Here is a 13,685-nt window from a genome sequence, read left to right as displayed (position 1 = left end):
CTATTTTTAGAATTTCTATTTTTTGCTATTTCTCTTGAAATGTTATTTTTATCATTTATATTTTTAGCAATTCTTGCTATTTTCAACACTCCCTCTCAACAAGAAAGTCATTCAACTCAAACCTAATCCTGAACCTTTGGAATGTTCTACATGCAACACTTCTCTCAAGTGTTGTTGCTCCAGCAACTCCAGAAACAAAAAATATCGAACCTGAATCAGAATGATGCCTTTGTCATCAAAGCCTCTGACTGCTATTGCCTCTGTCGACTGAAAACCCTACACCTCTGTGCTCTTCAGTATCTAACTACTCAAGCCTCTATCACTTTGATCTTTGACTGTATCAATCACACTAATTCTTGTTGCTACGTCTGTGTTGCTGCTAGTCCTATCTCCCAGCACTACATCTGCACTGCACCTCCTATCATCATGTTGCATCGTGATACCCACTACTGCACTGCAACTCAGTCACTGAGAATTAAGTAACCGATCTCCCAACTGACCTCCCTGTTGGGCTAGAAACACCCTCTGCCACTGACAAGTGCTCCTTCTTTGACCTCTGCATTGCTGCAACAACTCCTTGCATCTCACACTGTTGCACACCTCTCTATCCCATCCTGCATCGATGCAAGACTCTTGTGCCTCTCGAGCTGGTGCAGCCTTGCGCAATCTCAGGACTCTTTCATTGTAGCTCTCTCTGCCACTCCATCTGCATTCATCTCTACCCACTCAGCCAATACTGCTACTCCTCGTGAGGGTTCCCGTAGCAAGGTCTAATCAAAGAGGTTGGGTACCTCAAATGCCCTGCCCCTATTTCAGCCTTCTTGGGACTATCACATCACATTGCCCCACCTCCCACCTAGAGATATGGATGCATGTGATCCCTCTGCCCACTTGGCTTGAAATACCCCCTACTGGAGATCTCTGCATGAGTGAATGCCTCCACTCAGTCTCCTCTCTGCTTCTCCAGTTGTGGCTACTCCATAACCTCCTGAAGTTGCTTCACCAATTGTGGCTACTCCATAATTGTCTGAGACTTCTTCTAGCTCTCCATGTTGAGAGGTAATGTACCCTCCCTCTCAACAACTAAATCTCCAATAGTTTCCTTGCTCCTTAAGGCTTTGCATGCATCTTGAACCTTAAGAGCATACAAATTCTTGACTCGTGAATCGATCTGCTTCACCTATCTTGTGGTGATGTGTCAAAGGAAAACCTTTCCCTTACTGAAGACTACATCATAGCCTTTGCCTTCTAGCATTGCGATCGACACCAAATTTTTCCTTAGTCCTGGTACATACTTGACATCAGTCAAGGTAATGCGAGCTCCATGCTCCCTCTAAAAAACAACTATGCCTACACTTGAGACACTATAATTTTCATCATTACCCACTGTTATGAGTATCTAGAGATCTTTCTCCTCTAAGGTACTGAACAAACTCTTGTCGTTGGTCATGTTAAAATAAGCTCCATTGTCAAGAAACCAACCACATCCCACCGTGGATGAAACCATGCATGTAATGAGTGTGAAATCAACCTTGAATTGTGGGGCCAATGCCTCACCTTCAGATCCTTCCTTGGATTTCTTCAGTGGACAATTTGTAGCAAAATGGGCCACCTCATGTCAATGAAGCATCACACTTTCGAATTTTCAAACTTCTTCCCACCATGGGAAGAACTCGATTTGGGATGAGAATCCTTCTCCTTCCCTTTCTTTGCCTTACTCGCTAAGGCACAATTTTCTTCATCCTCCTTGCATGAAGAACCATCTCTGTTGCTTCTCCTTGTCTCCACATGCATCATATCCAACCAAAGTCATTCCCAATCTGGAAATTTCTCTCTTCCATTTACCTAGTCTTGGTAGTGATGCCAGCTCTTAGGAAGAGTGAGGAGAGCAACACTCACAATGTCATCATCGGCTGTCATGATCCCTACAATTCCAAGCACATCCTTGCAGGTGGTGAGCTTGTTCAGATATGTAGAGATCGTGTCGCCCTTTTCCCACTTGATTTTTCGAAGCTTGTCTTTCGGGGCCAGCTTCCTGTGATCTCTGATATTCTAATATATACCTTTCAATGTTTTTCACATCAAAAACGATGTCTCCTTCCCATGGAGGCTCGAGACAATGTGGTATCAAAATCCCTCCAAGAGGATTCTCCTTGCTCTAGCCACACATTTCTTCCATTCCACCAATTTTGTAGCATTAGTTGTTGCCCGCTTGGGGACTTCTTGATCAATGAAATCCTTTAGATTGTTATCCTCTGATACTGCTTCCATGCAATCCTTCTAAGCTATATAATTCGAGCTGCCATCAAGGGCATACTCGAGTCTTAAACCTTTGAACACCATTGGTTAAATTGAGATGTGATAAGAACTCGATTTTTATATTCAAGAACCTCAAACTTCAAACTTCTACCTTGTTTTATATTGTTCTTCGCTTTGATCACCTTTGCTCAGATATCGTGTAGAATTTCCCACTGTAGATCACCTGATTATGAAATGTACTAAAGCAAAATATTAATCGATTTTGAGCAAGATCAAATAGAACACACATAACAGAGAAGAAGATTCATTCACACATGAAACATAGAAGAATACTCTATGGGAAGCCTCAACTAAAAACCCTGTCATATGTATTATCAAACAAGTGGAAATATCTCAGGATTACACTAAGCTTTAGCTCTCAAGCTATCCAGCTCTCAGTACAATCCCTCACTGCTACTCATAGACAAAATAGACAACACCTATGCCTTTCTTCAGTCCTCGAAGCCTCCTATTTCCTTGTATATTTTCTCCTGGGTCCTCCAACTGCAACTTGTGTGATTCTCACCTCACACACAACACTGACTTCTGAATTAACTGTGCAATCCTGAAGGATTTAATTCCTTCTGCATGAATGAGTTTCCTTTATAGAAAAATTCCATCAACTGATAGTACAATGTCCCTATCTTTAGTCTCAACTCAGTCTTTCTTTGAACTAACATGCATGAGTTATTTATGAGAGAATAATCAGTTATCTGGAGAACACTAGTTGCATGCATGCATGCATTAACTGACTGAACTCACAATTATTTCCTCCAACTGTTTGGAACTAATTTAACTGGACTTAACTCAGTTAACTGAGCTAACTAATTACAACTCAAATACAACTCATCCTTATCTCCTTAATTAATGGATAACATCCTCAATCAAAGGGGTAACTGTTGCATGTCTTCACAAAGACATCATGTTTGATTTTCTCCAACTAATTAATTCAAGATGAATTAATTAATTATTTTTCAAACAAATAGTGAGACTAAATTTGAATTTTAATTCTCAATTTTGATTCAAGGAAAAATCAAAATTGGAATATATCCTAAAATGCTATTTATAGCAATGCTATTTTTAGAATTTCTATTTTTTGCTATTTCCAACAGAGTTGGAGTATATCTTGAAATGCTATTTATAGCAATGCTATTTTTAGCATTTCTTGTTGCTATTTTCAACACATATTGTATCTTTATATTTAGAACTGAATCAATTTTTATGGTATAAAGGGCTTTGTTCTTGTAAAGCACTTGTCACTTGGTTAGTTTTCATGGAAGAAATGATAGTACATTATGTGGATACAAAGAGTAACACCTTTAGCCAATTAATAAATCTCAAACAAAAGCGTTCAATGGAGGAACACATTGAGGACTTCCAAAAATTGAATATAAGGGTAAATGATATTCCATAGAATAAAATTATTGATGTCTTCATAGGGACTTTAAAGGGTAACATTCAACATGAGGTCTGTCTTTGGGAACCTGATTCATTGGAGAAGGCATTCAGGTTGGCAAGAAAAACTGAAAGCAGAATTATGGAAATAAGGAATCCCAACACTCAAAACTATAAATATGGAAGTGTTTCTTCTCCTAGCCTTCCACAACCCACAAGGTTTACACGACAACAATTGGAAGAAAAAAGATAAAAAGGGCTTTGTTACAGTTGTGATAGCAAATACACTAAAGATCATAAGTGTGCTGAGAAGAAAATATTTTACATATATTGTGAAGAGTAGGAAGAAAAGGATCAAGAAACATAAAAATAAGAGGATATACACCAGGAACCAACCCCAAAGAAATAAAAAATGCATCTGACCATATCTTGTAAAGCATTGGAAAGAATCACCACTCCTCAAACTCTCAAGATAGAAGGACATATCAAGAAGAAAAAGATTCAAGGAGCGAAAGATCACATCGAGCATCAAGAAATGAATCCAAAAATATCTTGTAATGCATTGGCCGGAATTACCACTTTCCAAACTATCAAGATGGAAGGACATATCAAGAAGAAAAAGGTAATAGTGTTGATTGATTTGAGCAGTACCCATAATTTTATTCATTATAAGGTAGTAAAGGAATTGAATTTCTTCCTATATCCATCACCAGAGTGTCAAGTGATGGTTGCAAGTGGAGGAACCATAAATTGCTTTGGAAAGTGTCATAATGTCAAGCCATCCATGGGAGAATATGTATTGAATAGCCCAATTCTTTCCATTCCAATGGGTGGCGCTGATGTTGTACTAGGAGTCCAATGGCTACAATCCTTGTGTATAATAACTTTTAATTTTCAAGAAATTTTCATGAAATTTTCTTTCGAAGGAAATAAAGTTGAATTAATGGGTATCACAGGGAAATCGGGAAATATAATCATCTCTAATGGCATGACAAATCTTCTAAAGAAACACAAAGAGGTGTAATTGCAAAATTATGTTCGCTAGAGTTTCCCACATCGAAATCATATATTTCTCCAGATCTCCAAAAAGTCTTGGACAATCATTCCAAGGTATTTGAGACTCCCAAAGGCCTCCTACCTATTCTTGATCATGATCATTCTATTAATTTGATACGAAGAAGTGTTCCTCCAAACATTAGGCTTATAGATATCCATATGCCCAAAGGAGTGAAATTGAACGTATGGTTGCCGAAATGCTAGAGGTTGGTATAATTATCAAACAAAATTCGATAAATGAAGCAAGGTATGAATGGAAGAATGATGAAGAAGGGTGGGAACTCATTCAAAACTTGCATAAGGTCCCAGTTCAAACAATATTGCGAGAACTTGACAAGGAAGGAAAAATCATATTGGAACCTGAAGCAGTCAGAGAATCGACAAATCGACAACTATGAAATAGATCAATTTTATAGTATCTCATCAAGTGGAAGAACTTACCTGCTGAAGATTCCACATGGGAGGACGATAATTTTATACAAAATCATCCAGAACTACTCAAGCATTGAGGACAACACTTTTTGAAGGAGAGGGTCATGTTAGGTCCCTATACTACTAGTTTAACCCCTTGTTGTTATTAGTACAACCCCCTTATTATAGTGTTGTGCCCATGTAGTCCCCATATTGTTATTATTGTGCCCCATAGAAACCCACTATTTTTATTATTGTTCCCTTACATTATTATTATTATGTCAGCTCTGATTATATTATGTCCCCTTAGACTCATATATATAGAAAGGAGGCCTTGTCATTTGTATCATCCAAGAATTGTACATTTGTGTAATGTAAAGGAGGTTGCCCCTTTGAAGAGGCTGAATTCTAAGGCGTTTATCTCTCTTTTCTATCTTTTTGTGAGTTGGTTTCATACCACTTAACATGGGCTATTCAAACAAATGTCTTATCCCTCCATGGCTTGACATTAAAAAAACTTTCTTCTAAGCAAGTAATGTCTCCACATTTTTAATGCATGTGCTATTTCTACAAGCTCCAATTCATGAGTGACATAACTACTCTCATTCCCATTTAATTTTCTTGTTTCATAACAAGTCACATGTCATTCTTGCATGGGGATTCAACACCCCACCTAGCATTTCCTTGCAAGCATATGTTCAAAGCACAAAATAATTTTCTGAATCAACTATTCTCAAAATAGGTTCATGTGTGAGTAGTTGTTTAAGTTGTTCAAAGCTAGTTGTGAACTCTGATGTCCATTATAATTTAAGTCCTTTCCTATATAGTGTCATGATTGGATGCCCAATCTTCAAAAAATATCAAATGAACGTTTAGTAATATCCTAACAATGCCATGAAAGATCTAACTTTTGTAACATTTCAAGGAATATTCTACTCCATGATGGCCTTGATCTTCTCATGATCCATTACCACTCCTTTCTTGTAAATAATATGTCCCAAGTACTAAACTTGTGATTAGAAGAAAAAGCATTTGCTAAGCTTGGCATAAAGCTTGCTCTCTCTCAAAAATTGCAATAAAAATTTCAAATGCTCTTCATGCTCTTCTCCGGTTTTTTTAGTATACCAAGATATCATCTATGGATACGAACAAAAACTTGTTTAAATATGGGTTGAGTACATTGTTGATTAGACACATAAATGGTGTTGGAACATTTTTGAACCAAAATGGCACCACCACAAACTCATACTTTTCATATGTATTTATGAAGGTTGTCTTCTAGATGTCTTTTTATTCAATCCAAGATTGATGGTAATGAGACCTCAAATATTTTTTTTAGAATATCACAACCCCTCTACACTAATCAAAAAATTCATTAATTCTAGGAAGAGGGTACTTGCTATTTACTATGGATTTATTTTACTGCCTATAGTTAATGTAAAACGTGTCATGCTTCTTCACAAATAACATTGGGGCTCCCTAGGGTGACACATTGGTCCGATATACCCTTTTTCCAACATTCATTTAGTTGTAGCTTTAGCTCCACTAGATCTAGTGTACTCATGTGATATGGGGATTTTGAAACTAATACTAATCCCAATAGTAAATAAATTCTCTCTTCAGTGGTAATCCTAGTATTTCCTTTGGAAATACATCACTAAATTGTCTTAACATTCGGTGCTCTTCCATTCTGTCACTATTATTTTATGATTTGTTGGTTACTTTGACTGCATACAAGGCACACCCTTTCCTACAACAACTTTTAACTCGTTGCACTAATATTTTCTTGATGGTGACAGACTTCTTTATTGCTAAAATGTCAATTTATCTCCTTCATTGTTGAGACATTCTAGCAACTTCCTTTAGCAACTATTTTTTTTATGGTATACTAACTAGTCCATGTTTACTAGTACATCATACGAGCCCAACAATAACTTATTGAGATTAGAAAAAGAGGATATGCTACTTACTATGACTATGCATGATTTAAACATGTATTACACTCACCTTTTGGTTCCCATATCGAATTGAACCAACCACGATTTCTCATGGGTTATTTTCTACAAAGCACACTTCTCAATGACCTTCAAGTTGATATAGCTAAAATTAGAACCCAGGTCAATCAAAATTGAAATAGGTAGGTTAGCGACCATAACTTCAATCTCAAACGATGAAGCTTGATGCTTGCCTTGCCCATTATTTCGTGCTATATAGATTCATGGCACATTTTGAGCCACATCATTCACTGTCACTACTTTGAGCGTTGTTGAGGAAAATATTTCCACAAGTGGTTTTCTCAACATGTCCAACATTGTATGGGCCCTTTCCTAAATCTCTCATATTCTTCGTGTTAGGTGGAAATTATACTTTGTATCTGGTTCCAAGGAAATTCGAGTTGTCTAACATTATGCCTTGTTGACATACCCCTAACCCCCTAGATCTATAGATTATTCAGTTATGTTGTGGGAAATATGGCTCGGCAGACATCCAAGGCTCCACAATTATGTGCACCTCTTACCACCCCCAAATATCAGGTTCCATAGATCACACACAAAGTTTATGGAAAATCTAGTCCTAGTCCTATTTAAGAATTTTGTGCATACGTATTAAACTTTTCCACCGCCAAATGCTCTAGATTCTAAATGAAACATTTTCTTGTGGAGAAATATGGTCTTATGCATAAGTTCCGCCCAATTAAATCCCACCTTAGATCTTTTGTTATAAAATATGTTTCTCGAGGAAATATGGCTTCATCCATATATGGTTCATTTCTGAAGTGCACATGGCCTATCCTGCTAGATGCTCCAAACTACAAAACACATCCATGATGCTAAGCTAGAATCTATCTCGCATGTATGAATATGCAACTACTCTTGGGAGATGGAAAAATATATCTTATCTAGATACACGTCTACCAAGAGACCATCTTGTCTAGGATACAAATTAAAAGTTTCAACCAAAACTTGTAAGAAGGACAATTCAAGGAATTTTATCAGAATTCCTTACAACAAAACATCTTCCTAGAACACCAAATTTCATCGGTAAGATCAAAGTTGTAAAAATTGACTTTCAAAGGTATTATTCCATGACCATAACGGTTTAATGGAACCAATGAATCTAACTTACATCCGATCTCTAGAAAAGGGAGAAATAGCTCCAATGGATATATTTCTTAAGGAAAACCACAAATCATGCCTCACTACAAGAAAAAAGGACATTGGTGAGGGGCGAAAAATGTCACCATAAGCTCATTGGTGTTTTGGTGACATTCAATGTCCATCACGAATAATGACTATAATGATGGACAATGACCATCACCATTTCATATCAACAACAACGATCTATGGTTATGGACCTTTGAGGGTCGTCACTATTGATGCATATATATAGTGGTGTTCGTTGACCGTCACCATTTCATTATTTTGGTGAGGTTCAAAAAAAGTCATCAAAGCTCATTGGTGATGGTCAAAAGAGCCTTCGTCATAAAAAAATTATCGTCGCCATTCCATATGGATGTCAAGGCATGATGGAATCGAACCACTAAGCTCTAAAAGCAAACATACAAGTGTATAACATGACATCACAAATATTAAAAGTTACATAGAATGGAGGCACAAAATCACTCCTCTCATCCACATGTAGCCCAAACATCACAGGGATTTTCATAATATAGATTCTAGGTATCCAAATGTTCATTTATACAATATAAGAAAAATCATGATCACAAACAAATACGGGACCAAGAAAATACAATTCCAAGAGCCCTATGTACTCCTCTTGAGACTATAATAATAAAGAAATTGTTAACCAAAGTACGTCCACCTTAGTTGTTAATTTTAACCTAAACAAATTATTCAAAATATGCTTGATATAGGTGGGGATAACTAGGATAAAGAAAAAATTAAAAATTCATGCACTTAAAGATTCTTATATTTAGTGGTAATTGCAACAACGATTAGCCTCACTCCACTTGTTATTACTAACAAGTAAGATATTGTTTAAAAAATAATGTCATCTTCACAACCAAGGATAAACCCTATACTTTTCTTACTAACAAAATGATCACTAAACTTTTCTTACTAACAAAAAGATCACTAAAACGCTAATAAATTTTGATATTATAATCAATGCATATATTATTATTGGTATTAATATTAAATATATGACTTACACAACAAAATAGTAATAGAAATTGACATCTAAAAATTTAATTAATGAATCAAAATATATAAAAATGCACTAACTTTACAAGTCAATTTTGAGAACTGAAATATCCACACCATTTTCTAAAGCAAACTCCTCCCGACCATAATTTTTAACACCGTCATCCTTATTGAATGTCCACCAGGCACATCTTGCCCCGTTATGCTTTGGCAATTTGAAAGATTGTATTACAACTAAGAGTATATCGTGCTCATTTATTTCCCAACAGTTGATTTTATTATGTACACCATTATGTGGTGGGAGCTTAGGGAGTTTAAACGGATCTACTTGGCGAGTGTGCTCACTTTTCCGGGTCTGGATTAGCGTCCATCCTTTCGCTAAGTCATCCATAGCGCAAATATTCCCAATGGGATACTCATCAAAATACATCATGGAATGAGATATGGCATAGAGTATTCCTGACTTAGAAGATATTATACATCTCCCCGAATCACTATTAACCAGAAATTGACGGGCAGAATGACAATATCTAGAAAACCTCATCAAACTCCGGGCAAACATTGTGTTCTCCTCTTCCCCCAGGACCCACACGTTGCTCTGAAAGTCAAAATGCATGGGAACGACTTTGGTAGGATCATTGGTTCCTCTAAATACCCAGCTATTAATATCCACTAAATAAAGCTTTCCTTTCCAAGGGATAAGTGTATAATATTCATAGAAAGGGCCAGGACACTCTGGAAGGACTGACCACCTTTCAGTGTTTACGTCTAGGGACAACATCGGTGCTCCATCCCTATTGATATCCAACAATAATACTATCAGCCGATCCCCAACAACTGCGTTCAAAGTCATACCAAAAGGCTCTACTTGGAGTTCTCGAGCTATTGACGAAGTATCCAAAGCACGGAAAATCCGACAGGAGTTATGCTCTGCATTCATTACGTAACAAAAAGGTTGCCGCAGATCAAATTCATTCCAGAAAATAACTTTATTTCCGATCGCTTCCACGAAGGATTGTCCGACGGAGAATTCTGGTTCTATGGGCGATATGTGCGGAACAGTCGACACCGTGAATTCATGATGAGGGAAGGGTGACAACCTCTTGTCTCGGATAGCACACTCGATAAATTTCATTTCAGTTGCGTGGTAGCTGAAGTCTATCACACGGAACAGAAGGCTGCATTTTCCTGACGACGGCGGCGCTGAATCAACCAAATGTCGAAGTCTGTTCGCAATAAGTCCAGACTTGGCGTTGGAAATGAAGGACCGTAGACGACTGTGAAGAGAGGGAATAATTCGATGGCTTATAAGATCGTCGTTCATAAAATTGAAACTTTCCATGGCTGTTGAACTGCCACTGATTTCTCTAAATCTCAGAGGCAGCAGATCAAAAATCTCTTCCGATTCCTGGTCATCATCTTTCACGTTGTCGACATGAAAGGGTTCCATGTGATCACAATTTTGTTGCAGAAAGAATCTCCAAGATGAAATAAATCAAGAATCTCACGGAAGATTATTATCGAGTCTTATGAAATATATCTTCAATTTATAGATTCTTGAAATATAGTATCGAGTCTCATGAAATATGCTTAATATATATGTATATTAAGCATGCATGAAGAAGGCCAATGTCAGTTCCGTTGAGGACATGTCGGCTCACGTCGGCTTACGTGTTTCAACTAATTGAAATATGGTTTTGTTTTCAATGATTTAGTTTTGGGTGTTGGTTTTTTGGATTTGATATTATTCTCAGTCATCTGATAAATTTGAAGAGGGTTGATGTCGTGTAAAGGAGAAACTCAAATCCTTTTCTGCACATTAGAGGTATTATCAATTCCTCATCACCGAGGTCATATTGGCCGCCTCTTCGTTAACGTTTCTGTTCATTTATGTTAATTCTAAACAGATCTTATTATGGAAAGGGTTCCTCTGGGTCATTTCAACTAGAGGCTGATTTTCTCTTCAATAAAAATTTATTGTCAGAGAAAACCGTGGAAGAGGAGAGGTTGCTAATCTTTCAAACTCAATGGAGCCCGTGGTAAGTTTGGCGGAGGTTAGAGATATAAGCAAAGAGGCTGGAATTGAAATGGTTTGTTTCAATATAACCACTATTGTGCATACCATCTCTGATAATTTCTCTGTATAGTGAATCAAATTTGGGGGTTTGATCCTGGTTTCTACGATGGATTAACTAATATTAATGAATATTAGTGCAAGAGGGTTTTTTGAGAAAAGGGGTGTCCATTAGTTTTACTCGTGGCCTCTTTTTCCTTATTATGATCTTTGCTTTCTCTATGAGGATCTTCGGAGCGCACAAATTATTGTATTCAATGGTGTTATTATTTAGGTAACAACCCATAGTTTTAATAATCTCAAATTGCTATATTCAATGTGTTTATTATTTATGGATCAACTTACAACATTAATAAATCTTTTTAGTTGTAATTTTGAATGGAAAAAAGAGTTGAATCAGATTTAGTTCACAAATCCATAAGTTTGGACTACATTAAAATACAATGAATCTATCAATATATGGTCATCCTTTGATTTCAACAAAAACTATCTATGCTTATAGTCTTTGTGCATGTTCTCGCTTATGAGACAATTCTTCATATTGTCTGCACTCACTTCTGGATTCTTCTATTAACTACAAGTCTCTGTAGAATTTTGTGCCTCAACAGCTTCTTGGAATCAACTAGCATGATACATTCTTCAAGAGCTTCAGAATGCCAACCACTTTAGAGGGCATTCGAAACAATTTCATTAATTGCATGAACAACCTCACAATGCCGACAACTTTAGAGGGCATTGGAAACACCTTCATCAATTGCATAAACCTTGCTCAGTTAACATTGACAAATGATATGATAAGTGGTAAAATTCCTAGTTATGTAGGGGAGCTTCCTCTTAATGGTTCTAGATTTGGATACTAACAAGATCAATCCTTGGAAAATATGGAATTCTAACACCATATGGAGTTTATTGCAACAAATAATTCTCCTAATTGAAATATTTTTTCCCATATAGATTCTTAGTGATAACAATACACAAGTGGAGAACCATAGGGAAATTTGTAGACTATCTAGTCTCTCATTACAATCTGGATGGGAATTGTTTACTAAGAGACTTTTCTTAAAAGAATTGTGAGTACATTAGTCTCACCACTCTTAATGTCTCAATGTGGACCAATTCTCAAGACCTTGACCAATTGTAGTGTTTGGTTCTCTCTGACAATTAGTTATTAGGCTATATCCCGACTCAAATATCTTCATATTTCCAGTAGATTTCAATCCCAAATTTGAGATTTGTGTGTCATCACGGAGGTTTTGATTGGTCCCACAATAAGTTTCAAGACACATTCTAGAAGAAATTGGCAATTGCATTATGGTTATAGAGAGCTTATAAGAAGAGAGGCTTCATACTTATCCTGGTTTAAAACTTTTCATACATTAGACCTCTCTCATGACTACCTCTGAGATTCGGATAGGGCTTCGAGATCATCTCAAGCTTCAAGGTTTCTCCTTGAAATTCAATCAATTTATAGGCATAATTCTTTCCTATTGTATTAGTAGCCCTAGGTGGAGCTAAACATTATTGGCAATAAACTTACTGGTGTAATTCCTACATCTCGTAGAAATTTAAATGATGGGGTCTTTATGTGATAACAATGAGCTTTCACATAAATTTTCACCCTTTTAGTCAAACATGGTAGATATTGTTGGCCTGTATGTGCAACAAAATAGGCTTTCTAATAGCGTTGATGGGTTGTTTTGAGGGGGCTCTCCATGGAGAGTTCAAATGCTAAATTTGAGCTCAAACTTCTTCAATGTAGGAATTTCAACATCCCTCCGGAATATTTCATTGTTCAACTACTTGGACTTGCACAAAAATAAACTGGGCCCACAAGATACCTCAAAGTTGGGTAGATATATGTGGAGACATCTAGAAAAGAAATTATTGAATGCCATATGAGCTATGGGATCTACTAAATCAATCCTTCTTCAACCTTTCACATAATTCACTAGAATGATCAATTCCCGTATGTGGATTATGTGATAATATCATGAAGTTGTATTGACGAGGAAACAAGGGTCTATGAGTAGGGACAAGGAGCCTGAAATGCCAATTTAGCATTATAGAAAAATAAAAAGTCTTATTTATTGAAAACTTGGGACATTTGGGTGGTTATAGGAATTTAAAATGGAAGCATTTTTCTCTATTAAGCTAAATGGAAGAAAAATCAATGCTACCATGGAACCAAATCTATATTTTCTTAGCAAAAGAACCAAGGAAACTCCCAACATAAATGTGGCCATGTTTGAGGAGTCTCTCCTTTGATTGACTTTAGTTGACATTTTTTA

Source organism: Pinus tabuliformis, chromosome 2_2 (assembly GCF_031772625.1).
Source record: "Pinus tabuliformis cultivar Carrire ecotype Pingquan chromosome 2_2, CPIR1, whole genome shotgun sequence".
NCBI classification, from domain to species: Eukaryota; Viridiplantae; Streptophyta; class Pinopsida; order Pinales; family Pinaceae; genus Pinus; species Pinus tabuliformis.
Note: the sequence above shows the minus strand (reverse complement) of the source record.